Genomic DNA, 26,449 nt, shown 5'->3' on the forward strand with positions numbered 1-26,449 from the left:
GCCTCTCACATAAAATAGGATACCCTAGCTTCTCAACGTCCGCTACTTTGGCAAATGCAACGATTGAAAGAGTAAACTCGTTAATCGTTACATTCACAAAATCGAGTGTTAATTTTACATAATATATCTCCGTAGTTCGGATATCATTTATTAGATCGGACCCATTTTGTGCTGTTATTGTCAGGAGTCCAAAATTCCAATGGATTGCAGGTTCAAACAATGCTAACAAACTTTGTTGCATTGCTTGAAGTTACAAAATCGGGTTNTTCCAATGGATTGCAGGTTCAAACAATGCTAACAAACTTTGTTGCATTGCTTGAAGTTACAAAATCGGGTTCAGAGCTTGAAAGAACTGCGTTAAAAATAGCAAAATACAGTTCCTGACGCTGTGTATTACAAGAATTAGTAGACAAGGCCATCACCAGGGGGCGTCTCGAAGGGATCTGGCGCAAACATAAAACATGCATTGTTCGATCGATTTAAGCATCTGCTAGAATATAGGTTTATTTTCTGTTAGTTGTCAATCTTACAATATGATCCATTGTGTTAAAAGTATCTATCAGTTTTTGTCTCACTATCTATGATTCTATATGGTCCTGTATGTATGATGATAGAGGCTTAGAAATGATAAATCTATAATTAATTCATAGCATCTAACCCTTCATCCAACCATCCATCGATTGGGGTCTGTCATGAAATTTCTGGCCGAGGCAATTCTCTTACCTAAAAAGGTAAACAAACGAATCTGAATTAGTTCAAGTCATTCTCCGGAAAACAGCAGAATATTTGTGAAACTCGCGACCAGTCCATCAAGGAAAATAGAGTACCGCTCCTATAAAATCTGAGGCACGTGATTGTTGGTGAAATGAATAAAATATCCAATGTATGCCTTACATGTCAGAATGCAGTTTTGATACGAACTACGTAGTATCGACTTCTGGCGAGTTACAAGCTCCAGACTTTGAAAATCGATGAATTATTCAAATAGTTTTCAATTCCTGCGGTGCTTTACTCCTTCCCTAACGCGCCTACTACTAAGCACTACTAACCCTTCTTGACTGCTTTGGGTGTGCAAAATGGAATTTTCCTAATCTGCCAAGCAACCACCATTTCCGTGCATTCAAACTTCTCACCAGAGTCGAGTCTCGCCTTGAACGAACCATCTTTGAGTTCTCTTGCTGCCAGATAGGCAAGTCGGCCAGAAGGCAAGTAAGCTGCCCGAAAACCCCATGTCGGGCAACTAGAAGGGCATCCCAGGTAAGCGTGACGAAAAAGTGTTGGCAACTGGTAATGGATGTGAAATTCAAATCCAACAAAAATGAGCTTCAATAAGAAACTCAGCGCCTAATTTGGGCTTTGACTGCGGCAAAATGTACGGTGAATTAGTCACCAGTCGATCCAAGGGGCGAAACTCTCCTCATTGGAACGTCATAGTGTTCATATTTCAAAATCGATGGCTATGACTTTTGACACGGCTTGCGAATAAGGTACAATAGAGACGGTCATAAAGGGGGTACGGCACAAATGATAACATAGGAGTAGTAGATATGCGTATATTCATTTGACTTGCCTACATTCGGTACATGAACGCACACATTGAACGTGCACCGGAGAGACCTGATCAAAGCGTGAAATCGTTTGATTGTCTTGTTTGGCTTCTGAGCCTTCCACACAGTTCACATTCAAATCTGCTTGGGTGAACAGTTGTGTCGGTAGATCGGGTAGACTGGAGGGACCCACTGTTGGTTAGGATACCATGGGTGTTGGTTGTAGATCCTCTGCGGCCCATAAATTCAGTTGGAACCCATGATGAGCCTAGACCCTTAAATCAATTGCACACCGACATTCGCCACCGTGAAAAAATTACCCTTCGTTTTCACCGCAAACTCGCGCGCATAGACATCTGTTCCTCATTTTCTTTTACACTTGAAAGTATTAGATTCAATGTCGTGAACGCTTAACATGGGTTACCATATTGATCCCCAAACAAGTCACAGTTCACAGTTCATGACACGTGATATTGAGTGTCTCAAGTCATGCATATGCGTTTGGCTTTTGAATGTTTTCAAAGGCTGATGGCCAATGAAAGCGGGGGTTGTTCAGTCAAAGAAGCCCAGATTCCTACAATTTTCCAATCAATATGAGATATGAGGGCACCCCTCCATCTTCTCTTCCTTCTAACTGTGCCGATCAACCTTCGGCTCTCTCTGGATATATTTATGGATGTTTCTCTTCTGAATAGTTGCAATCCAAGGGTGAAAAGAAAGGAATTGCGGAGAACGAGAAGCAAAAGGGAGGAGTTGCCATCCAAGAACGTTATCTTTTCAATCACCGAAGACGATTCAACGTCATGCAACAACCCTTGAAGACCCCACCCTAAGTGTCTAAGTACTCAGGGGTGCGTCTCCAAATCAATGTCTTTGTACTCAATTTTGCCACCCTTGGCAAACCGTTGCACTGAGCTAGAATGGTTCGGCGATCCACATACAATGAACAGGGTGACCCTGAAAAGTATTCGTTGAGTGAGTTTTTGAAGCTTTTTTTGGCGAAACGGATATCCCCGTGATATTTCTCAATATTTCCCCAAATCTGCTTGGGAGTCTTACATTTTACATAGAAATTGCAATTGTTGCCGAAAATCGAGAGAATGTGGAATGACTATAAATAAGCGCGAAAGATTTGATTACAAGCCGTAAACCTCTTGGTTATTTGAGTCCGCCTCGAGAAATAACTACAAGGTGTCGAATGGTACATGCGACAAATGTCTTGAGAAAATAAATCATGGAAGTCTCCTAACGTGCAATAAGGGAATGACAGGAATAGTTTCAATAAGTGCTTGTCAATGCATATCTCAATTGTCGAATGGCAATGAAAAAGGCTATAGACTTGGATGGCATTTGGAATCGTTGCAAGAAATGGTGAGAGAACAAGAAAACTCAGTGGTAACACGGTAAGGCCCCCCTCTCCAAATTCCTGGTCTGTCTTGCTTCGTGAGTTGGACAGTTATGACCAGATTAGATCACATTCCCCGTCCCTACCAGTGGTTATGGTCTGTCAACCTCATGGTGTTCTAACAATATGCCCACTACAACCAATTGCTCCCATGTCACGTTGCGCACAATTGGGATTTCCCCGACGGACATTTATTGTCCCCGAGTTAAAAGCTTTAATGAGCACCCTGACTTGGCATGAAGTGTTCAACTGAAGGTATGTGACGTCACTCTTGCAGAAACACGCTAAAAGCTCCCTAATAGGTAGCTAGCTTGCTCTGCTAGTAGACAAATAGATAGGTTTTCGCATAAGTCATGAATATTGAGCAGACATTCATTTCCAGATGCTCAAAACAGAGATGGAGGTCCCATTGGGATGCTTTAATAAAGCACGTCTGTCTGGTCGCTCTCATTGTTCAGCTGCCTCAACTTCAATTGTAAAATTGGATCGAGGGTTGAAAATGGCTTTGAATACGCACCCTCTGAGTGGCACCCCTTTACAACGGTGGGCCGTCAGAAAGCCCTCCGATATCTATTTGTTCCGCCCTTCCCCCCAACGAACTTCCATTGGGGAAGGGAGCGAAGCCAGTTTAGTTTGGAAAGTATCCACTTTTTTCGCCTCATTAACATCGCCCAAGTTTCAATGCATTCCACAAAAGTTGGGCTTCGGTTCCATTCAGGCCCAAGAGCGAAGGCTCATAGAGCTGTACCTTTGGACCATTCGCGAGGATTTCCCGAACATGGGTAACAATTTCTTTCACACACAATGCATCCCGTGTTTAAGTTGAATATTCCCTGTTTTCATGAAGTAACAGAAGGAGGCGTATTATAAATGCAGCCAAGGAAAAAGGGCCCTTGGTGGATGAAGATCTGAAAGTGGAACATCCAATTTCCTCCATAGTCATATTATGATAATCCTCCCGAAAATGTCTTTTTGTGTGGGTCTCTCTTTCTTGCTCGATCCCCTCCCTCTCTTGGCCTTTTTTCGTCGTCTAAGCTGGTGATTGTTTTATGCCTGGACCCATTTACCTCTTTTCCCCCTGACATGACAAGTCCTTGCCGCCACTTTTCCACTTGCAAAAATAGGGCTTGAGCTCTCTTTGTCGCCGCCCCCTCGACGACGACGGTCGGGACATTCTGGTTGTGTTCCCTGGAGGATCCTCAAGGACCTCCGGAAACCATAGATATCCGACCCAAGTCTGAGATAAAGAAGTGCGGAGGGAACAGCGACCGGTGCATTCTAGGGAGACTAAATTGAAGCAACGCCATGTCAGAGGCTTACTTAATGGCAAATTCACGACCAACAGTCCAACAGACCAACAGACCAACAGACCAACAGACCCAGGGGGGAAGAGAGCGCGTCTGAAAGTCTTGAGTGGTGCAAGCATATCTGCGTTAAGAAAAGCCACGTTATTTCCGTTTCACTTCCTTTGTGCGGCTAAGGTAGAAGAGGGTCCATAAGGACAGAAATGGGAAGAAGGCTGAGCCAAAGAAACTTGTCTGCAGATAGAATGTGTTTCAATAAGGGAACTCTCGACGAATTTCCCGCCTTTTTCTATCCTTTTTAAGTTGAAACAAAAAAAAAAACTTTCAGCTTTTGGCATGGTGGGTATTGAACCAAGTCATGGAGAAAAGGTGATAGCGGGTATCCTCCGAAAGGCCCTTCCTTCATCTATTGAGATCCGGTCGAACATGATGTGCTTGGCTTCTAACGCAGACAACCCTCTCGGTTTTTAATGCCAATATATCCGCAAGTGCTAATCTGACAGGGTTTGGTTGAACTTGCCAACGCAATTGGATTTAGAACATGCACATTAAACTGGAAGAAAACGGAAGGCCGTTTCCGAACACATACTACATAGAAACTAATTTCAATGTTTATGTAAACGAGTGCCCGAGAATTGGACACATAAAAGGTCAAGAACCGCTTCATTGCGAGACTACTATTATACATTTTCGACGGAGGGAGAAGAAGAAGACGCCACTATTCCACGAAATATGAGCAAATTCGCTAGTTCCCTCGGTGGCTCAGCTCTCATGCATGCGAATGTGTATCTGTAGTGACAAATCTTGATAGGGTAGAAATAGGGGCCATAAAACAGGAACTGGCTCAAATGGTGCCAAACCTGGCAGTCTCAAGCGACAAAAAGGCTTCTTACAAGGGGGAAAAAAAGAACCCAAAATGTTGGCTGGATTCATACGAAAAACTGTTTACCAACCAACCAACCAACCAACCAACCAACCAACCAACCAACCATCCGTCCATCCAGTTAGGCAGCAGTCTCCACCTTTGCTCCGATCGCATTCCACTCCTACGCAAAGGAGCTACCAAATGGACTCTGAAAATGGACTCCTATTGTGTCCACGGGGTCTCCAGATTTATCAGAGATGATAAATGCGCCAGTAGGAATCGTTTTCATGAAAAGATCACGAAAACTCAAGTTCTTGAGCATTCAAGGTGATCGGCTTTGAGCAAGTTGATTTTAGAGCCGAGACAATATTGTTGTTTATCCCTCATCGCTCATTTTCCTAAGGTTTCTTCACCGCCATCTGATGACTTTTCCACTCAAAGTGCCGCCCTCATACTCTCATGCATACACACACACACACATACACACACATATGGATCACATGTGCATTATGCATCTATAACGAATTGTCCCCAATTCCGAGGCCTCTTGCTTAGAAAAATTCTCTCCATCCATGCCATCATTACCCTTGTATGGCAACATCTGATGATCGTATTGTGGCCAAGTAAGACCACTATCACCAAACTAGCAGCCAACCAACCAACTAACCAAGCAAGCCAGTAACCGTTAGTGTCAAGATACCAATTCGAGCAGTCAAGATCAAGTTTTTTCCGACACTTTTCTTGCCTTCCCAAGAAGGATGTAAAATGGTCTCACCCCCGTTGTAAACCGATAGCACAGAGTCTGGGCCAAAGCAAAGGCCTGACGTGGAAATCTTGGGATTTCTTCAACTGTGAGGTTTCCACTTTGAGCAGAGTCGACGTCTCTCCCCAAAGATGGAAAAAACAAAGCCAAAACAGACGGTTGTCCATGTACGTACAGTACAAAAGTACTGGACATTGAATCAGGGAGAGATGCCCATTCGGGGAAGATGTCAGGTTCCATTTAAACATTGACGAACTGCCACGCACGAGTACGCTAGCAGTGTACGACAACTGGAACTTGTTCTTCTTTTATCTGGTCGAGAAATCTCACGCTGGAGAGGCCGGAACTTCTTTTTGAAATATCGCTTCAATTCCGCTGATTAGATCCATTCTCTTGAAGCTGTTAAGTTCATTTATGGCCTTTGGCTTACACTCTTGAACAGCGGAAGAAATGGGGGGGGGGGGGGGGGGGGTTAAAAGCAAATTGCATTGAGTTGAGCGGAAGACCCGATTGCATTACCTCACTCGTTTCGTTGTTTGCGGTAAATATTTGATGCCAATTGGCAATTGTGGGCGATGGAACAATGAATGTCCTCATTTGACAAACAATGAAAAATGGCCAGTCCCCGGAGACGCCATCTTTGCCGTTTCGTACATAACACATTTTTTTCCTCTACCTGAGAGGAGAACGAGGGACCTTTGGTAACCCTGACAGCTGATTTGTTCTTGTCACTTGCTCACATTGGACGACATTCACTGCTCTCAGATGCACCCGTATCTCTCCCCTTCTCTGATGCCACCCCTTACATGATTCTACAATTTCGGACAGAGATGAAGAACGAATATTGTCAAGAGTGTTGTTGGTGCTGGTGACCACTGTTCTTGTCTTGTTCTGGATGCGGTGAGTGCCAGTTCTTATCAGGTGCTAAGTAAGAAGCCCTCTTCGTTTCCACAAAAAAATACCCTCCTCCTCCAAGTGATGAAGTGCCACCAAGAAGGTGAGTCAATCCATTTGGATGTTGTCTTACTTCAAGAGAAGATAACATGGATTAGAAAATGGATTTTGAAAGAAAATCCAGCCCCTCTCAGATAGCATCCTTTACATGGATGTCCCATTAAGTTTTATCTCCAGATAATAGCTTGTGACTTTGCTGGGGAAGAAGAAAAATAGTCTTGCCATTGTTCAAGTTGAGCTCCAGTTATACATTTATTCTGCAGGAACCCTATTCAATTCAGGCATGCATCTTTCAGATTTGGGTTCTGGAGTTGAGGAGTGAGAAATGGCAGGGTCGTGGTGGGTAACTTAGACGTCCAAATGGATTAGAGAAGTGCTTTGTCAGGTAATATTCCAGCAGATCACGACCATTTCCAAGTATTCTCGTGTGTGTACTTGTGTTCTGTGGTGAGTTTTTTTGGGGATGTATGACTGACTAGGTAAGTGCCGACAAGTTCTCTTCAAGAGTGAATGAAAGGGAACTGCATCCATGACACACAAGGTTCGTCATCATCCCCTCCAGGTTGATTTCCCATTTCTGCGTGGATCTCGACGAAAAGCTCTTAAGTACCACGATTTATCATGCCATTCTAATGAGGTCTTTGCCAGGAGCCAAGAAACTTCTTTTGATAGTTTGTTTTTTCCTTCTCGCCAAACTCGTTGTGGTGCCCAAAAATGCATGCAAAGCATAAAGATTTGGAGACAAGACAAAACTCTTGAGGATCGCAGGTTTTGGAGGAGAATGAAGTCGTTCATTAGCTAGAATCTACACGTCATGATTAGGTACAAATCAAGTGGCTGTAAATTTGAAGCCTCAGATCAGGATTGCCTTACACTGACCTATTCCAAGCATGTCTCCGTAGTGAATGCAAGATAGGCAACCCTGTTAGGTTGGTCTAAAGTTGTGTGTTCAGGTCATTAGCAACACTGCCTATAGCTATCAAGACTAGTCACTAAAATATCAGCTGTGTCCGTTGAGATGTGCGAATGGCTTGGCCACGATTTTGGCAGAGATGATGATCCAATGACTGATAAAATAGTGATTCAAACCTAATGAGGGGGTAGGGGAAGCCAAAAACCCAGTCCGATTATTCACATCCAATCCCAAAGCAGGCAGCAAATTCGTCAAAAAAGTGAAAGTCCATTAGGATAACACGATATGAAAGACGTCGTATTACGACGAGAGATGAATACAAAAGAAATCCATTCAGCCAAGACGATTTGAAGAAGTGATGAACTGACTCATTCATGAATTACGCTAATTGGACACATTCAGGCCATGGCAGGCCTGATCGTTGGGTTGCCCAATGATAAATCATAAATTCTCTGCCGCACTTTTTTGTGCCTTGAAACCCTAAACTCTCTGGGCCGGGTTTTTTGTACCCCCCCCCAGTGTCTAACTATTGATGCCTGGAAGTTCAGTTCATCAATTAATAGCGGACCCTCCTCCTCTCCTTCAGTCTTTGAGTTCGGTTACTAAGTTACATTCGAATCCCATTTCTAAATGGAAAATTTTCTAATTTCGTCGCAGGTGGTGGTAAGAGTAAAGGGCAGTCCGTAACCACCAGATATTGAAGTCGAGATTGGATCGGATAAAAAATTGATTACGTTATGACCGACTTTGTAAGCAATCATTCATAAGGAACACAACCGAGTGTGCGTTTTTGTTTCAGTTCCGTCTCCAGTTACATGGTCAAAGCACAAAAACATCGAGCTGAGCTAATGTCTAAACATGCTACCACTTAGAAACAGCTCCTCCTAAACATCTAACCAACAAACCAACCACTTTTCAAATGGGACGGGTCCACTGGTTCTTGGCTTTTTTGTGGTTGGGAAAAGAAATAGCTCAGGAAAGATTGATCATTTCCAAGTTCTGAAAATCAATAGCATTCCATTCAGTTATCTAGGTCAGTTTGGTATCCGATGGACGTGCGTACGTACGTACGTACAGATCAGTTCGAAATTGAACCATCACCAGAGTAGAATCCGGGTACCATCCATGTTGGTGCATTTTCTCCTTCACGAACGACATGACATACAGTCGCAAGTTCTTGCCACAAAGGGCCCACCACATTTACTCATTTGTATAATTTGCCACTGTCTTTTTGGCCGCGTTTTTTTCCACAACAAAAAGCTACAGCGGTAAGTAACTGTCGAACAGTAGCTCAGTACAATAGACAGAGACAAAACGCATATTTCTGTTTTATCTTTGAAACAGAAAAGCAACTGGCTCTCAATATTCAATGAGATTTTCCATTTCCCCTTCTGCATGTTGAACATTTACAAGTGTAAATGGCAAGCACCGTTGCTGGGTGGGTCATAGCAATGTTTTTGTGTTTATAATATGAAAGCCAAGGTCCCCTTCGTTAGTTTGGCTCTGTGGGAGAGTTAGGCCTGCCTTTTGCTCATCTTTCAAGACCATTTGGAGGTAGGGAAATTTTTTGGCAGCCTATCTAACCAAGGCTCATATCACCATGCGAACCACCACCTACCTTGCTCGTGGATGACCACAAAAAGTGTATGCAAATGGCCTCTCCTTACTTTGGACGGGCAAAACAGAATAAAGGGAAAATGGGGACCTTTCCTTGTCTCATACATCTCCATTGGCCATTGCCAAGTGTACCCGGACTATTAAGATTATCCCATCGTTGTTAACAACATCCCGAAGGGTAATCTGGCGCACTCGCTTAGACAGAGAAGATTTTTCATGTTTTCGATACGCAGTCTGTCATTGTGAAGTGCATTTTCCGTCAAAGGAATACACTTAGCTTTGAAAAATGGCCGCCGGAGAGTCACTTTCGAGAAGTTCCCGAGGTTCGAGCACGATGTCATCACCCGTGTTTCAAGGCTCCGAGGGCACTTTCGGCTTCAATTTCCGCTTCAAAATGGGACATCAAGTGGATTTTACCATGCATACATGTCCAGTGAACATTCATTACGATCGATCGAGTCGTACTAGCGTAGAAGCCCTTCAAAACTACCTGTTCCCATGCACGATCAGCTCATTGAAGTTTGCACATTTCGCCTAGTTTCGGCTTCAGACAAAATCTGTCTGAAAATATCGCCGTAGTAGTGGAGGAGGTAGCTGTTTTGGTTTTGTTGGATATCTCCTTTTGGCCAGAAATAGGTCTCAAAATCACCGCTTGTAGTTGCATGCCTGACAATGTAAGTATGTATCCTATAAAACGGCCACCACGCCATGCGATACTCGTTTATTCGACAATAAAGCGTGGCTTTGGGGGCTCTTTCGAAGATAGTCATGCAACCCTGTTCCGGCAAAAGCTCCCCAGAGAGCGCAAAAGTACTTGAAGACATTCTTCCTTTTTGCTTGCGAATCTCAAACTGCTTGGAGTGAAGTTGTGCATTTTTTGCTGCTTTCCATTTCATGGCTGACCGTCGGATCTTTGTCAATCGAGTCTGAGAGAGAGATAGAGAGAGAGAGAGCGAGGAAAAAGAAACGGCCTCTCTTTTCGTTTTTGACTTGCATGCACCTCGCCTCAAGTCAATCGATAACCTCGGCAAAATGTAGTACATCATAGAAACGTGTAAGCACCATCATTTTGATGATCTGACAGCCTTTCAAGGCTTGTTTCGCTCGAGGATGTCTGAGGGTTCTTCCCTTGGTTAGTTGGTTGGTTGGTTCTCTAGTTTGCTCGCCTGACTTGGCCCTTTGAGGAGAGGAGAAGGAGCCTCCACTATGTGAACGAGTGTATGTACGTATGTGTGTGAGAGAGGGAGGAGGAACCATTTCTTCCCATTTGATGGCGGATGGAGCCTCCAGACTCTCCGTCTCATTTGAATAGAGCTCTGCTTATTAAAGAGTCATTATGTATCAAGTAAGATTGCAAGGACATTAGATCGGGACATTTGGATTCATTATGTAGTCAATGGAAGAGGCTGTCTGGTGGAATTACAAAAGGAAAGTGGAACGCAAAGGCAACCCTGAAGGCAGGCACAGAAAAGATCCCTGAAAGGGAACCGATGAGAAAAAAGGCTTTGAAGCATCCAGGAGTCACTCTGGAAGACCGTCTTAAGAAACCAAACCAAAGCCAAAGGTGGATTTGGTCAAGCAGAACGGATTGACCAGACTTTGGAAAAACATTCCTCGCCTCCTATCTACGACCTTCAGGCCTTGAAACTTGATCAAGCCCAAAAGAAATCTGTCTCCCAGAGCGGCGCTGAGCCTCAAAAATCACTGACAATGGGAATAAGTTGCTTTTTCTCTCTTGCCTCTCTTGGGAGATCCAGATCCAGACATATTCAGTGTATCCCATGAAAGGCCATTTAGGCATATTTACTGTAAGTGTATTTCCAGTCCACAATGCGTCACATGCGACATGATAGTGAAGATACCTAACGGCCAAGCAAGACTTGAGAAAAGTCATCATTGCATTCATGACTTTGAGGTCCACAGCCAGATGACATAATGGCATAGCGTGACCACCGCCAGATCATTTGACATATTTTGAGTGCTTGGGGGCACGGTCAGGTCACCTCTAGAAGCTGCTAAATTGTACCTTGTCTGTAGTGGCGTTTGACAGATCAATTTTCAAAGGAGAACAGATCATCAATAACCCTGTTGTTAAGACTGGTTGGATTACGTCTTGTTTCGATTAGGCGATCGACAAAGAGCGCCAATTTCAAAATTCCGAACAAAGCAAATCCCCAGATTAGTACGACGACGCCTAAACAAACATGTTGTATGGATATGATATGCCTACCCAAGTTGAAGTGTCTCGTTTGCGTTGTCAAGCTTCCCTAAAGCTTCCAGAAGATCTTGATCCTATTTTGATAGCAATTCCCAATGATCAGCTCTCCAAACTCGTTTTGAAGTTGTGGTGTCATTTACCGAGCAATGCCCCGCCTGAGTAAGTAGCAGTGCAGTCAGTGGGCGATCTTCGTCTTCTCTAGTTGTTCTTTTCCGAGACCGTCCCTCTGTTGAGAGACAAAGCATCTTTCAATGCAATATCATTTCTCAATCCCTCTAATTGACGTAATCTCATACTCAAAGCCTCTTTTGAATTCGATCCCCCCGTGAAAAGAGTATCGGCTTCTTTTATTGGTATGTCGATCTCCCACTTGAGTGTGCATGGTGGTGTGTGTATGTGTATGTATATGTGTACTCGTATGTGTGTACTGTGTACTTTCCTGGTCGGTCTTAAGGCGGGGTTTTCGGGGAACAATTTGACGAGGCTCTGACACATTGACATACTCTCAAAACCGATGCGCTTTGTGCATCCTCCAGCAATGCGTCTTCATCTTCATCATCATCATTATTATACTCAAGATTAAGCGCTCAAGTAGGTCATTGCGTGCAGCATTCAAAGACGAAATCTCCATAAATTTGTCTGGCGTCTTGGTCTATGTAATTCTTACCTAGAAGAGAAGGAAGGAAGCCATTCCCAAATAAGACATATTCTCCATACAAAACACAAACCAAACATATCTTCTCCATCCCCTACGCACTCTCGCTCCTGCCCAAGCGTGGTTAGTCGCTTTTTGTCTGGGATTTCAAGGGGGGCCATGGAAAAAGGGAATCAAAGGACCAATTTGTGAGCGGGATTTAAGCCAAAATTGGCCAACCAGATTTACTCCAGTCATTGGGGGAAAGGAGGGGGGCAGAAAAAATGAGAGGAGAATCCATTGTCACCGGATTCCCCTCTCCTCTCTTGCCCTGTATGTGTACAGCCATACTCATCGCAGGACTCGCAGGACTGGTACGTTGTGAGAGTGTCGCAGTGTGGAAAATGGAAGCAGGAAAAAAGTATCCCTCCCTTACCCTGAAACTCGCCAATGAATGACTTAATCTTAACACTCGGATTTATGACGGACTTCCAAAGCTCCATAGCTCTCTAGCTCCAGTTTTGAGGTAGGTAGGGCCCCATATTTACCAGATTATTCTGAATGTTTGAACATGCTCCGAGCCCAGAAAATGTTTTGTTCCTTGTGTAAAAGGGATTTTTACAGTGCCGAGTCCTGTCTGATCTTGGACTTGAACTCTCCAGATTTTGGCTTGAGTCTGAAGGAAGGAAATAAGTGACTGTCACAATAACTCATAAAGTTAATCCTTCTTTTTTTAAGGCTGGAGGAAATGAGGTTTTAAGTCCCCCCCTCTCTCTTTTTCCTTATAACATTGACCTTTGGCTAAAATCGAATTTTGCTCTCATTTCCAACTTTGGAAAGGACATCTTGTGCTAATACACAAAGAGCCCAGCCATCGTTCCATTTGATATACAATTGGCGGAATGTTTCCTTATTGGACAGCATTTGCTAGCCTCGTTTGCATAGTCAATGCCAAGCAAGCGGGGGGAAAACAACACGGCAAGTCGGTCTGGAATTCAACAACATCTTCCCTAATGAAAATTTCCCCATTTCACCCAGGAATTCTCTGACGCTTCACTTCCCATGGGGCGCTGCCTCCAAGGCCTAGTCGCGCTTAAGTAAACTTAAGCCGGTTGTATTAAGATTAAACTCTCGGCCTCAAAAGCATTCTCAATCAAACTTGGTTGGCCAAGCAAAATTCTCCAAGTTTCGACCAACTGAAGACAGGATCACTCAATGAAAATGGTTGGTTGTGCATTTTTCAACCACTAGAGGCACTGCAGGACAAATGGAGGGAAGGGGGCAGGGAGGGAGGAATGGAGAGAAGGAGGGAAGATGGGAATGTCTCCCTAATTGCCAACCGAGATGCAACCCAAACCATTTGAAAGTGAGAATGAGCCGAGATTGGCTTTGCCCTAGAGCTCATTGAAGTGTCGAATGATGGGACGGCGGGTGAGAGAGTAACTGAATGAGTGACTGTGCCCAGGGTGGGATGGATGCCTCTCATAACGATTTCAACTCACGGCATCGCAATTGCCAGAGCAGGCCAACCAACCTATTCCTGTCATCAAACATATGATGCTTGCTTCCAGCAGTTTTGAGCTAAGTGCCAACAAATTATGGCCCACCGCACCAACCAATCAGTTCTACCACCAGGTTCAAGCTGGCATTTTACGATCTCCATTACTCGTCAATCCTTGATAATAGCGATTTACATAGGTGCGTAAATAATCCAATGCCTCATCTAAAGTCAGCTGTGCACGTCTTGGTTGCATTTTATGGCATCATCTTGGTCGAGCGAGCAGTCGAGCAATTTAGATAAGAAACCAGACAACTTCATTGGCAGTGTCTCCAAATCAAATGAGAAAATCGACCCCCATCGCCTAAAACTAGCGTGTTCATTTCGTCCATGTCAGTGGAATGGGTATTGTTTCAAATGAGCAAATCCTACAGGGCTGATCTCAGCGTTCTCTGAACAAGTGATTTTAATGTCTTCTGGCCTCCTGGATCTGTTCCGAGAATTGAGGAGTTCGTTGACGAATGGCTGGAGGCCACAATTTTCTCGATGACGGATCGGTCTTCATCACGAATCCGACTGAGCTTTGAGCGCTTGAGCTGACATCAGACAATCACCACGACAAAAATGATCATGATAATGACAACGGCATTTCGAGGTGTGCATGTCTTAATCATTGGATGCTTGATGGTTTTCTACTAACAAAAAATAAATGCCCCTCGCGATGACGGATTAGTGGTGTTTTTGTTCTCCCATCTAATGACTATTCGAGATGGTTTTCTTTCCCATCTCGCTCTGATGTTTCTTTTTAAAGAAACCGATCTTCAATAGTCTATGCATACTAGCCATTGGCTCTTACTACCCCAATATCAATTGACCTCGGGGTAATGTCTTGATTGAGCTCTTCGTTGGAATATAGCTCTAACCATCTCGTGACAAGAAAATTATTGATCACCTTCTCAGACCGTTCAAATTTCTCGCTCAATGTTTTCGGTGGGCTCCCATTCCAGACGTTCGTTTGCATTCCTCGTCCATTTTAAATCCCCCTAATGAAGTCCAGCAAAGTGTACAACCCCACCCTAAAAACAACCTGCCCCAAGAGCGATTCCAGGAAAAAATGGAGCTATAAATAACCATTTTCGGGCTAATTGCTGAAAGATACTGGTCTCATTCAAACCAGCGGCATACTTTTCATCACGACTGTCATTATTTCAAATCTCATATCCCAAGCTATCCTCAACATTTTGGCCAGGCCAAATAAGAGGTTTAACCCGACTCAAGAAGATCCAGGAGATCCAGGAGATCCAGAAGTCAACCGCTCTTGTCGTCGTCATCTCCGGAATAACCAAGAAGTTTCTCCCACCAGTGTGTAACCGCAACAAAGATTGAGATCGGCTTTGAAATAGCTCAACGTGTGGAATGGATGTCAACTCTCCTACGTTGAACGCTTTGATGAGAAGCGGCCTCTGAAGTGGAGCTAGTTTTGCCAAGAGGAGATCATCACGCTATTGGCTGCATCCACTTTTGGCATATCTAGCCGACGAGATCGCACCAAATATTAGACCTTCTAGGAGACCACACAATTTGCTTCGAGGACTTACTTCATAATGCAAATTGTTGATTACACAGAGCAGGCTGATTGCCAAAACTGGCGGATAATTCTAGGGTCGGATTTCTGTACCGAAAGATCTCTGGAAGATTGACGTAAACAATGGGGAAAAGAGGGAGGCTTGAATACAGATATTTTTGATCCGTCGGAGAACAAAGACTACGTACAAGGTACACAGGCATAGTTCGTGAAAGTATTTTAGCAGGATGTGAAGATGCTAGCCACGCTCGTTTGGCCTGGAAGGAAACGAAATCGTACACTAATGAGCCAATCCATGTGAAACAATAACTCAAGCCCACCATAAATCAATTGATATTCAACAAGAACTAATGAGCTAGAGCGTACAAAGATGTGTTCTACGTAGTGTGATCACACGCTTCCTCGGAAATGAGTTGGATCAAGTTCTCGGGAAGGTGTCCGATTCCTGGGATTAAAGCCCATAATTAAGGGACACTCAGAGAACTTGTGGTCATGCTAAATTGGAGATTTCTGTCGAGCTAAGGATCCTATTTCCCTTTCCACTACCCCAGATTTGCCCAATAAAACCGAGGACTTGTCAGTTCACCAAGCTCCACGAGTGCTATCTACGTACGTGGGTCCTCTGTAGGCTGCAGTCGATTTTGAAGCACAGACCAGACTCTTTTATGATCTTGGAACTCCTGTTGAGTGAAAAATGTCTCCTTCGGCCCTGTGATGCTGCTGCACTTTTTGGGGAGGAATAATGACACGATTTGTCTCTTTTAGGATAAGATATCTGCATGTGAGGGAGCGTGTGTGGCAAACTTCCACAACGAACGAGTCATTACGCCCCAAAGTTTTCTTGTTTCGAAATCCTGAGCAAAGTTGACACGAGCCCAGTGAACTGCAAGCAGTCAGTCCAGGCAATTACGTTGAAAAAGCTCGGAAAAGATCCATCTTGGCGTCATTTGAGGAATGTAATGAATTGCATTCCTCCATCCACGGAAAAAGATTTGTCAGGATGGACCTGAGATGGCTTCAAATGCAATCAAACGTGAAACTGCTCACTGGGAATCCAAGTTGAAACGACGCTGGGAGATAAAGAGGGCAACAACTTCTTGTAGCTTTAGTTTTCAGATAATCACTTCATTCAGGGCGCTTTTTGCGCCGCTCTGATACCTCTTCTCCCCATCGTAATGAAGGGAATCCGATGAGGGCGAAGGGTGCCGACACCACCGCTAACCATTCTCTCGAGGCGTCTTGTGGTCAACTCCTATTGTTCAGAGCTTCGACCATCCGTTGTTCCTTTCTCTACAATTATGAACTTGATCATAGCCTCGAGGAAATCTCAACACTTGACGTGTTTTGAAATTCGCGCGCTCCGCGAACGATTCGTCACAAATGAAGGATTGCGGCGATGCCAGAGAAAAGCAGCGAACGTTTGGGATTTTGGCCAGAATTTCGGATTGTTGATCACTTGATCTCCAATTGCGTGATTGCCCATGAACTTGAAAACAAGTTCGTTGGGAACCAAAACACGGCTTGAATTACCAATCCATGTGCGTATCTTCTCGAACCATCTTGCTTGCATTTTAAGTGATCCCACGCTGTTAAGGACAACTAAGCAGTTAGCATTTGTCCAATGAAACTGGTTGTAGGTTGGGTCGATCTAATGATTGCCACACAGGACGAGCTAATTTAATGGGAAGGCCACCCCCGATGAGGTGTAATATCTAATTTGTCATTCCGTTCCAAATGAAGAGGTGAAAGGAATCATAATTCTAAAGTCGCCCTCCATGAATTTTGGTACTAAGAGACAATTAGACAAGGGGACACTAGAATGGAAGAAAAAATGAGGAAACCCAGCTTACTCGTCGACAACCAGCTTTTGTATTCGGAACAATACGCGCCTTTCAATGGAATCAGAAATCAAAGCCACAATTCTGACGATTTCGAGGGAAAGAGAGGAGGAAATCAGTCGATTGAATTTGGTAAAACAGACTCGTTGGTTTAGTAACCCTGAACCTCGGGTGAAGGCGATATAATTTCCGAAAACTCCGAGAAAAATGGCTTTTTGTCCTCCAAACACACAGCAGTGGTAAATTTCGTACTTAAAATGATTTTTAGTCTCAAAAGAAGGGGAAAAGGGGTGGAGGGCGGCTTTTTAATGTTCTTTCTCTCAAGTGAGGGCTTATTTTGTATTTCCCTCCATTAATAAGGCCATAAATTCTTCTTATGGAGTCCCAGACCAGCCAGAAGCCAACTAAATAGTTACTCTAGAGTCCTGGGAGGGAACCATCGACACCCAGACTAGGAGGGGTTGAGACATTTTTTTGGCCCCGATTCTGTCCACTGGAAAATCTAGCAACATATGGAGGCCAAATTAGCTGGTCGCGATCCCGATCCAAGATATATTTCTTGCTCCCAAACTAACTACTTTGTCAATTCCCCAAGGAAATGTGGGAACAAGAACTATTTCGTCAAACTGAGCTTTGAATCGGCCATTGCCTGGATGGGTCTATGGCGTTTCCAAGTTTAAGATGTCCTGAGTCTGTCTGTGGCCTGAACATGAGCACATTAAACTGGCATTAAAGACGCCAGATAGGCAAGACTACCGAATGATTCCCCTCTGCGAGTCGTGAGGACCTTTGAGAATGAATTGCACTTGCATCGTGCCCATTGGGCTGTATTTGCAAGTAAATTGAAAAAAAAAACTCAATTGTGCAAGCAAAGTAATCCCCATGGAGATCAAGAAACAATGCTGTGGGCGGATTGAGACCGTCCACACCCCTAGCAATGGTACCAAATGAAGACAATCTAATTCCAGACAAATTCTCGGATTAAGACCCCCAACTTTGGCAATGAATTCGAGCAGCAAAAAAGTTTCATCTCGGCTAGTGCCAAAGAGCTAATTTCTTGTTGTTACAAGGCCAAAGGAAACCGTGCAAATCAGACCAAGGCAGCATGGATTTCCCATGGGAACATCTTCTTCTAAGCAACGTTACATGTACAGTATAACCATTATTCCAGGGTGCTCAGGAGAGATTGAAGAACACCCAGAGCCTCAAAATGGTTTTCCCTCAGTCAGCATTATTTTGAACGCCTAGTGACATACCGACCCAAAAGAGGAATCCAAAATCCCAGAGAAAGAAGAAGAATTGGGTCGACTACACGACGATAAGTGTGTCACCCATGAAATATTTGATTTTGGTCCTCCAATACACTGCAGTTCTACTCTTCTCCCACCTCGTAAGTCATTGGCCTAAGAGCCGCATATGCATATCTTAACAGTTCGGAATATTTTACCACAGCACCCCTTATGGGTTCCCAAACCATACGTGGACTTCTTAATAGTGTTTTCATTTGAAATTGACCCATAGTCGGATGTTCCAGACAATAATAAGACTCTTTATACGATGAGGCGTCTTCAGTTGGACAAGATCAGTCTCTTTGCTTTTTTGTGGCAACTTCTTTGGGGGTTCAACAGAATTGTCCCAGGGCGTGCATGTGTGCCATCCATATTCAAGTATCAGCCTGGTTTGGTGGTTGCTCTGATCTCTATCTTATTGAGGTAGTTACTCATCTGGTTCGGCATGCCATACATAGATGGTTGGCTAGTGGCTTCTCTTCGACTTTCCAGCAACTCATTTTATCTGTATCGTGTCTCTTAACAATTTCCACTTGCTTGAATGGACGCCACCAAAGTTATGGAATAATACTACCAACACAACTAGTTCGCAATCTTTCAGCAAATAAGGACATAACAAGCTTGAACTCTCATGCTAACATTTCATGCCAACTATGAGATCCTACCAACGGGATGCGAAAACGGGTAAACCAATTTGTTGCAAACCGTGTCAAAACTTGAGACGATATAGGGAAAATATTTATCGTGGCACCCTCCGCTGTATTGTATGCACTCGGAAGCAGATTGGGGAAAGGGAAGTGCATTTTGAAGATGCAATTTCTGTCACCAGCTACAAGAAGAAACGGAACATCTTGATTTGGTCCAACAATATGAAATGTGGAGCGGCTGTCCGACCAATGACTTCAGAACCCATTTACTTGACTCATCCTCTCAAGAGCGAGCAGACGGATGGAGGGAGTCAATCTCGTCAAGTGTTTTCATAGAAATGACATCTTGTGCAGCTCAAGGGGAAGGGAGGGAAGGAAGAAAGGAAGGAGGCAATGGACGTTTCTGTCCCGATTCTTAAGCGTCGGACGATTCATTCGACTTTGGATGGGAGGCAAAAAAGAACGAAAAGAAAAGTATCCAATGCACCAGACAAGGCTTGTGAAATGCTGGCATTATTCCTGCCGCCGAGATTCCAAGCAAGCTAGAAGGGAGTGCATGATAATTAGTCGGAGAAGATTGAAAAAGTGCCTTCTTGGAAGCGTGCGAATTTGAGCACCACCACGCGCGATGAGGACAACTTTTCAGCTCCTCTACATTTTGAGACCCCAAGGGTAGCAATAGGTCTACTAGGTGGGTCTCCTCTCGCGCAAGCTCCTCACTTTGGGGCAACTTTTGAAGTTGATCCACGCTGAAGTTGGTGGTGAGAAGCCCCATGGAACAAGCAGCAAAGTTTTGCATTCTCAACTTGAAGAAGATGATGATAAAAGTTACGTTATTCGGGCAGAGAAAGGCCATCTCTGAAGTACCCTTTGTGTCCCTCTAGGTTGCGTTTCATTTGGACAGCCCACCGTCCCTCCCTCTTCGACCGCTGCTACTACATTTACTCGTGAGCTTAAAGCATTAAAACTGAATGAGAGTCCATTTTGCACCATCAATGCAATCCGCTTGAGTTTTGCTTTGTCCTCGGCAATTTCGGTTCCCCCGGTTCTTTATTTCGCGCTTTGAACTCAGAGCGTAAACCAAACGAGTGGAGAGCTTCTCGTGTTTGAGAATTAGACAAATGGCCTCAATTATGTTAGAAATGAACGAAAAGCAAACACCGCCGTCGGTGGATATGAGAGCAAAAAATCTGACAAATATCGTGTCTGGATATGTCGATAATAGAACGCCACATTCGTTTCCAAAATTTAGATCTGCGTCTGCTTTCCAGGAAGCGTGAATTGCTCGAAATAAGAAGGGCTTTCTGTGATTGGTGTATTTGAAGTTAAACCTATAAATAAGTTATCAGTGGTCGAGTTGACTATTCTTTGAGGATAATGGCCTTTATTGGATTCCCAAATGCCAAGATGACGCGAGAATTTGCAAATGTTCCAAGAGACGCACAAAGCGCTCGGTGCTTTGAAGTTAAGGTAATGGTCATGCCATTCGTCGTTGTATTTGTTCCCATGACATTTAGTGGAACAATCACAAATAGAGCGAAAGAATGAGTCAAGGGCTAGGCCAATGGTCCATTTGTCAAAATTCATGTTGGCCCATAACGTTGTACTAATATTTTTTCGTCTCGGAACATTTGCAAAATACACGTTCCTTCCCAAAGGGTTTCAAGCTCAAGGCTTGGGCTGCGGGAGCGCATATTTATATGAGAACACGGGTCCCAATAATGGTGTCTGTAACATTTCCAATGACGAGGGCTTCATACTTTTTGTAAAAGAGTTGTTCCACCACAATGTCATGGATATATTGGAAAAGAAGGAAACGTTCCCTTAGTAATGAGAACTGGTGACAGGAACGAGTAAACGAACAAGAGGACCTTGTTCCAAACCTACAAGATATGGGAACGGAACACTTGAAAACTAAGGCCAAAAGAGAACGAGGAGGAAGGAAGGAAGGAACAAAATGTAAATTGTCACGGAATAGTAATAAGAACTTTTGGAAACAAGGCCTCAAGGCCGCGGGTCTGGAAAACGAGAAACGATTCCCGGAACAACTCCATCATCATGGGACCCTTGTCAGTCATTTTCGAGAGCGTGGAAATGGACCCAGGTACCCCCAATGCCGCCAATAGTAAATGGTTCAAAAGGAAAATGGTCGAAGAGAGAAAGGAGACGCATACATGTGGAACAATGAACCCGTTAAGACTCTCAGGGTCATTCACTAACGGCTCTTTTCTGCTCCTCCTCAGCATTCGGTCTAATAGCTCTAGGCGAGATAATTAAAATAAAAGCTTTGCATACTTTCAAAACACATTCTTCCTGGACGGCGATCAAACGAGACAGTGCCAATCCTGCCACAACTCAATATCCCAAGATCGCCGCCAACAGACGAGAGGGAATGCAAAGAATTCCCCACTCGCAACTCGGGATTTCCAACGTGTCATTCAATATTTCATCTTCAACGCGATACTTAGCCACGGAGACCAACTCCTTTCTCTACCCGTCGTTCAAGTCAATTTGTAAAACGAGATGCCACCAATGTTTTTTGACAGGGTGCTAATGAGAACAAAAGTCTTAAAAGTCATTATTGAGAGTCATTTCGCCTTGGGTTTTCTTATTCTCCTTGCCAAATGAACAGATCAACGGCACCTGTCAAGCGTCAATAATATGAACAGGAAGCTGACAAGCCTTCACTCTCGATGACACCTTTCCTCACAACTTTGGGAAAAGAAGTTCTCTTCTTCACTGCAACACCACTGTATATGTACAAGTACGTACATACAGGGAACGGAGGCAGAAAGGTGCTGACTGGCTTTCATTCTGTGCACCAAAGCAAAACCTCGGCTTCAGATCAAATTTGATTTTCTTCGTTGCGCTCGGCGAGTTTCTTAAAATATTGCGAGTGACCATCAAGTCGTTAGTTTCGAAATAAATGAGGATTGGGGCGTGGTCGGATATCAAGCTCAGGAAAGACAGGTAATTAGGGCTTGCTTGTATGGAGGAAGTTATGATTATCTCACCAACTCTGGCGGAAAAGAAAGACGATGAAAAGGATTCGAGTTTCGAGGTGCTCATGCACGAGGATCCGCGGGTTCGAATTCCGAATGCTGAATTCCGTCTAACAAGGTTTTGATTGCTTTGATTTGAAAATGATGACTAGTTCAAGTAGAGGAGATGACTTCAGAGCACTTAAGAAATAAGTTAAGAGACTGGGAGAGAAAAAGAGGTCTCGGGTTTGTTTGTCATTCCAACCCTTGTTTCACCCCCTTCACCCCTCGGGTCTTAATGGATTACAAGTGAGAAGTCGAGTGATGTTTTTCTCTTATGGATTCTAATCCCTCGATTTTCCCGTTAATTGGCGCCGAAACATTTACAAAGCCATGTTTTCTCTCGTAAGTTGAGTGGCGGAAATACATGGGCAATTACCGCGGGGTTGATTGAAAATTTTCTTCCATCACAAGATGAAACGTATGGATGAAAAAACCACATGAGTAAGTTGTGTTGACAGTTGGGGTCCACAGAGCCAACCATTCGAAAATCAATTACCACTCGAGACAAGTTTGTGTTTGTTCTCCACGAATCCACAATCTTGAGTTTCTCCACCGTGAGTTGGAATTGTCTGGATATTCGATCTTGCCATCTACCACCGAGTCCTCGGCCAGCAATTTTGGAAAGCAACTCCTCATTGTAATTCAAACAAACAAACAAAGAGAAAACCACCGATACCGTACATCGAGGAACTCACTCTGTCAGTAAAAACTAGAGCTGAGCACATTTGCTCACGTGTGACGTGTGCGCGAAAGCCCAATTGTTTCAAGAGATCGCTGAAAGTGCCGCGAGAATAATGTTGTGCACTTTCCTTGTTTTTGTTACATTCGGTGGCCTATTTGTCCGGAGATTACGAACAAGATAGCCATTTTCCGTGGCAAAGCTTGCAGATTAGGAGCAGATAACCAACATAAGAAAACAACAAGGGTTTTTGTGCTAAAATAAACCGGACAAGGATGGAAAATTCCTTTGTTTTTTGATGAATTGTCTCTCATTCATCATCGTGTCTTTGTGAGGGTGTCTTACGTGTTGCCCTAGGTTGGTTGGACGATGCATTTCCCGTCCCAAGCTCTCGCTCATTTGAGCCATTTCCCTCATGATTTCACAGATGGTTTAATGAGAAGTCTTTAGTCGCCAGCATCTTTTCCTCTTCCGCTTTTTTCCCTCTGAAATCTCATCACAACCGGAAAAACGAGCTTACATTAAAACTTTCTTTTCGTTCCTCGACAGTGTGACCGCAAATCGAATAACAACCAACCAGATAGACAACAATGCCAAGGGCTAGTTTCAACCACGTCTGTCGTACGTGTAATTGAACGGAGTACTTTCCCTTGAAGCCTCCTGACTTAGATCTGGTCGGTCTCTTTCCGTCGTAATGGCAGCTCTTCATGAGTCCCCAATTTGCCTCCAAGATTCCTCTGCGTCACTCTCGTAGTCACCCTAATTTGCTCTGAGCGCCAACCAAGTACTTGAAGCGATTCACCTGATACAAATGGAAGAGTTAAACTCAAATTGCGAAAACATGCTCCTGTCTCACTCCAAGGCTTTTCAGACTCTCTGTTTCGTCTTTCGTGACCAATTTTCCTAAAGAGTTCTATATTTGGGCGCACCCCATTTCCCTCCTCAGAGGGCCAGACAGACCCAGAGGTAGTGTTCATTTGATTCCAAGAAAGACTTGAAATTGACCTCAAAGAACGACTTTTGGCCAAATGTGGAGTGTATGTTGTGCAATGATGGAGACGACCTCTGGAAGTGCCTATATTGATCAGTGGTGAGCATGTTTGCCATTGAAGCAATGCAAATTCAAAATGCTATCCAAATTATAGTCGCTCACCGCAGCTCCAATTGTTGTTGGACAATGGAGATGTAATAGAGCGAGGAGCGAAATTGAGGCTGGGAGGGTGATTTCCAAGGTCCAACCCTCTTTGAGGTTAAGGACGATCATTAACTAATCACACTTTTTGTGGGCTCTAGCTTTTCAAATTTCGAGAAGCCTCAATTCAATGATGGACAGACCTTGTGAGGTTCTTTTCTAAAACGGTCCTAGATAACAACGTCAACTGTAATTATCTAACCCATTTACAAGTCCAATTTTGAGTGGCGGTAGGCTGAGGGCGGCAGAAAGCAAGGAAAGAGGTGAGACTCTCTTCAGAGAAATGTCAAAACTAATTGTGTCTAGATTTGGCTTAACTCAAAGACGAAGTGAGAGTCCTTTCTCGTCCTCAAGAACAAAGTAATACTAGTCAGAATGTCAGAATTATACCTGAGGGACAGTTCACCTGATCTTGATAACTTTACTCCAACATGGGAAAGGTCAAATCCAAAGCAGATGTGAAAAAAGGACGAATATGTCGAGATTCAGAAATTCTTCTTCTTACAGAGCAGAATGAATGAATGACAGGATCAGGATGAAGATGAGCTGTTCTAATGGCTCGATATCTTGACTATGCCTTTTACCCCCTCATCTGTTCGATTGAAATGAGTTAATTTCAAGCCCAAAGGGCTCGAGACTGTCGGTCACTATCAAGAAGTTCGGCGACCCAACAATCTGATGGATTGGAGTGTTGTTTTTCTGTCCCAATGACTATGATCATTCCGAAGAGTCCATTCCAACCACCTCTCTCTCTCTCTCGCTCTCTGTGTCTCATAGGGATAACGCCAAGGGACCAGAACCTGCCCATAAATTGGCACAGCCTGCTACCGCCCATTTACAATGCTTATCGTTTATCGTCTGATCACGTTTCTTAATTCGCCAGTCAAAACCCCCGAGTCCTAAGTCATATCTTTTGAACATGAAGTTGTTCTTGGCAAGCACGTTTCTTGGCTGCCAATCTATTGTGTGACCATGTTTGACATTGAAACTGCCCACTCCATCTCTGTCTCGCCGCTTGCCTAACGTACCCATAGCGGTAGGTGCATGTGACCAAGGATGGTGTTAATCTTTTGCCGGAAGCTCAAAGTAACGCCCCAGACGAACCACGATTTTCGTCGTTCTTGTACAAGTACGAGCGAGTACTTACTACTTAGTACTCTGTCCGGTAGTACGTACTTGGCGTGGCTGAATGAACGGGCGGCTCTTAGACAACAATAACAACCTCCTCACAAGTGTCATGAAGACAAGCCAGCACTCCTTCCCATCGTCCAAGAAACGCCAGTGTTGGGCCACATCAAACATGTGTCTTCAATCCACTACAGGAATGGATTTTTCCCCTGCTTCTACCTCTGTACATGAACATCAACTCGGAGGCTCACCAAATAAATGAACCACCAAATTCCGCAGCAACAAGACAGACCAGTGCATTTAACGTGTTACTCGCTTGATTACAGCGTGACCCGGGGTAAATGAAATTGAACCAAATTCCACATTCAACTCGAGGAGAAAGCGTACTCAAGGAAGCAGCCTCCGGAATTAGCCAGTCTATTGGCTCTTCATGTCGATTGTCGTCCACCCTGAGGAGGAGCATCCCATGGATGATTGGAATTTTTTACATGGCTGATATTGGATGGGTTTCGATTATCGGGCTCGAGTTGAACCCGAGGTTTTGATAAGAAAAACGTGCTCTACAGAGTATATGTGTGTAGCAGCAAGTATAGACTGCTATTCTGAGATGATATCTCAGTGGCGGCGAGAAGCGAGAACATTAGTCACTTGAGCCCTTTTGTGCCATTGACTGGATAATAGATAACAAAAGTGGAGTTGGTCGACGCTCATAATGAAAGTGATGTCGCTCGGGGCCAAGACCATTCACTCCCTCGAATGGTTCAAGTTGATGAAACATTCAAATAATTACGGGGCACGTAATGACATCGTCTTGGTCGTTGAAGCGGGAGAAAAACCCCAGTCAAACACTTCCCACCGACAAAAAATACGTTTGGGTCCATCATCCTTCAATCGTTCTATTTACACTTCAGAATCAAAGCGCAGTATTTCGTGGTCGTGTGTTTCCTTTGGCCTCGAATTGGCCTCTTAGTACATGGTTGAGTCTAAACAGAACTTTGCAAGTGCCAACAGACAAGTGGTTGTTCATTTTGAATGGAGCCTCGACTTGGTTGGGCTCGTCAAGGAAAAATACGTAGAAGAACAAGGAGAAGAAGAAGAAGAAGAAGAAGAACGACTTGGTCTGGTTGTGTTTGGAGTGGAAATCGTGGAAGTAACTTGGCGACCCTTTTGCACGAATGAATGTGGCTATAATTGCTGTCATTAAGCCTGGAGAGGATGTCGTTCGGCAAACATTACAAAGAACGCATTGGCCCATTCCCTCCCTAACTGAAAAATACTCATGTGTACGAACGTAGGATTTAGAACCGGTTGAAAAGTTTTATCTTCCAA

At 44.0% G+C, this 26,449-nt stretch overlaps 1 protein-coding gene and 1 long non-coding RNA gene across 3 annotated transcripts in view; one reads left to right on the top strand and one right to left on the bottom strand.

Annotated features, from left to right (window-relative positions):
- The window catches only part of LOC131883551 (nephrin-like), an 81,928-nt gene that overhangs the window by 42,028 nt on the left and 13,451 nt on the right, over window positions 1–26,449 (bottom strand). The window lies entirely within an intron of this gene.
- Window positions 6,640–18,777, top strand: LOC131883559 (uncharacterized). The gene is made up of 3 exons (XR_009373619.1): window positions 6,640–6,784; window positions 7,135–7,223; window positions 18,313–18,777. It is a non-coding gene; the product is annotated as an uncharacterized LOC131883559 (long non-coding RNA).

Source organism: Tigriopus californicus, chromosome 7 (genome assembly GCF_007210705.1).
Source record: "Tigriopus californicus strain San Diego chromosome 7, Tcal_SD_v2.1, whole genome shotgun sequence".
Taxonomy (NCBI): domain Eukaryota; kingdom Metazoa; phylum Arthropoda; class Copepoda; order Harpacticoida; family Harpacticidae; genus Tigriopus; species Tigriopus californicus.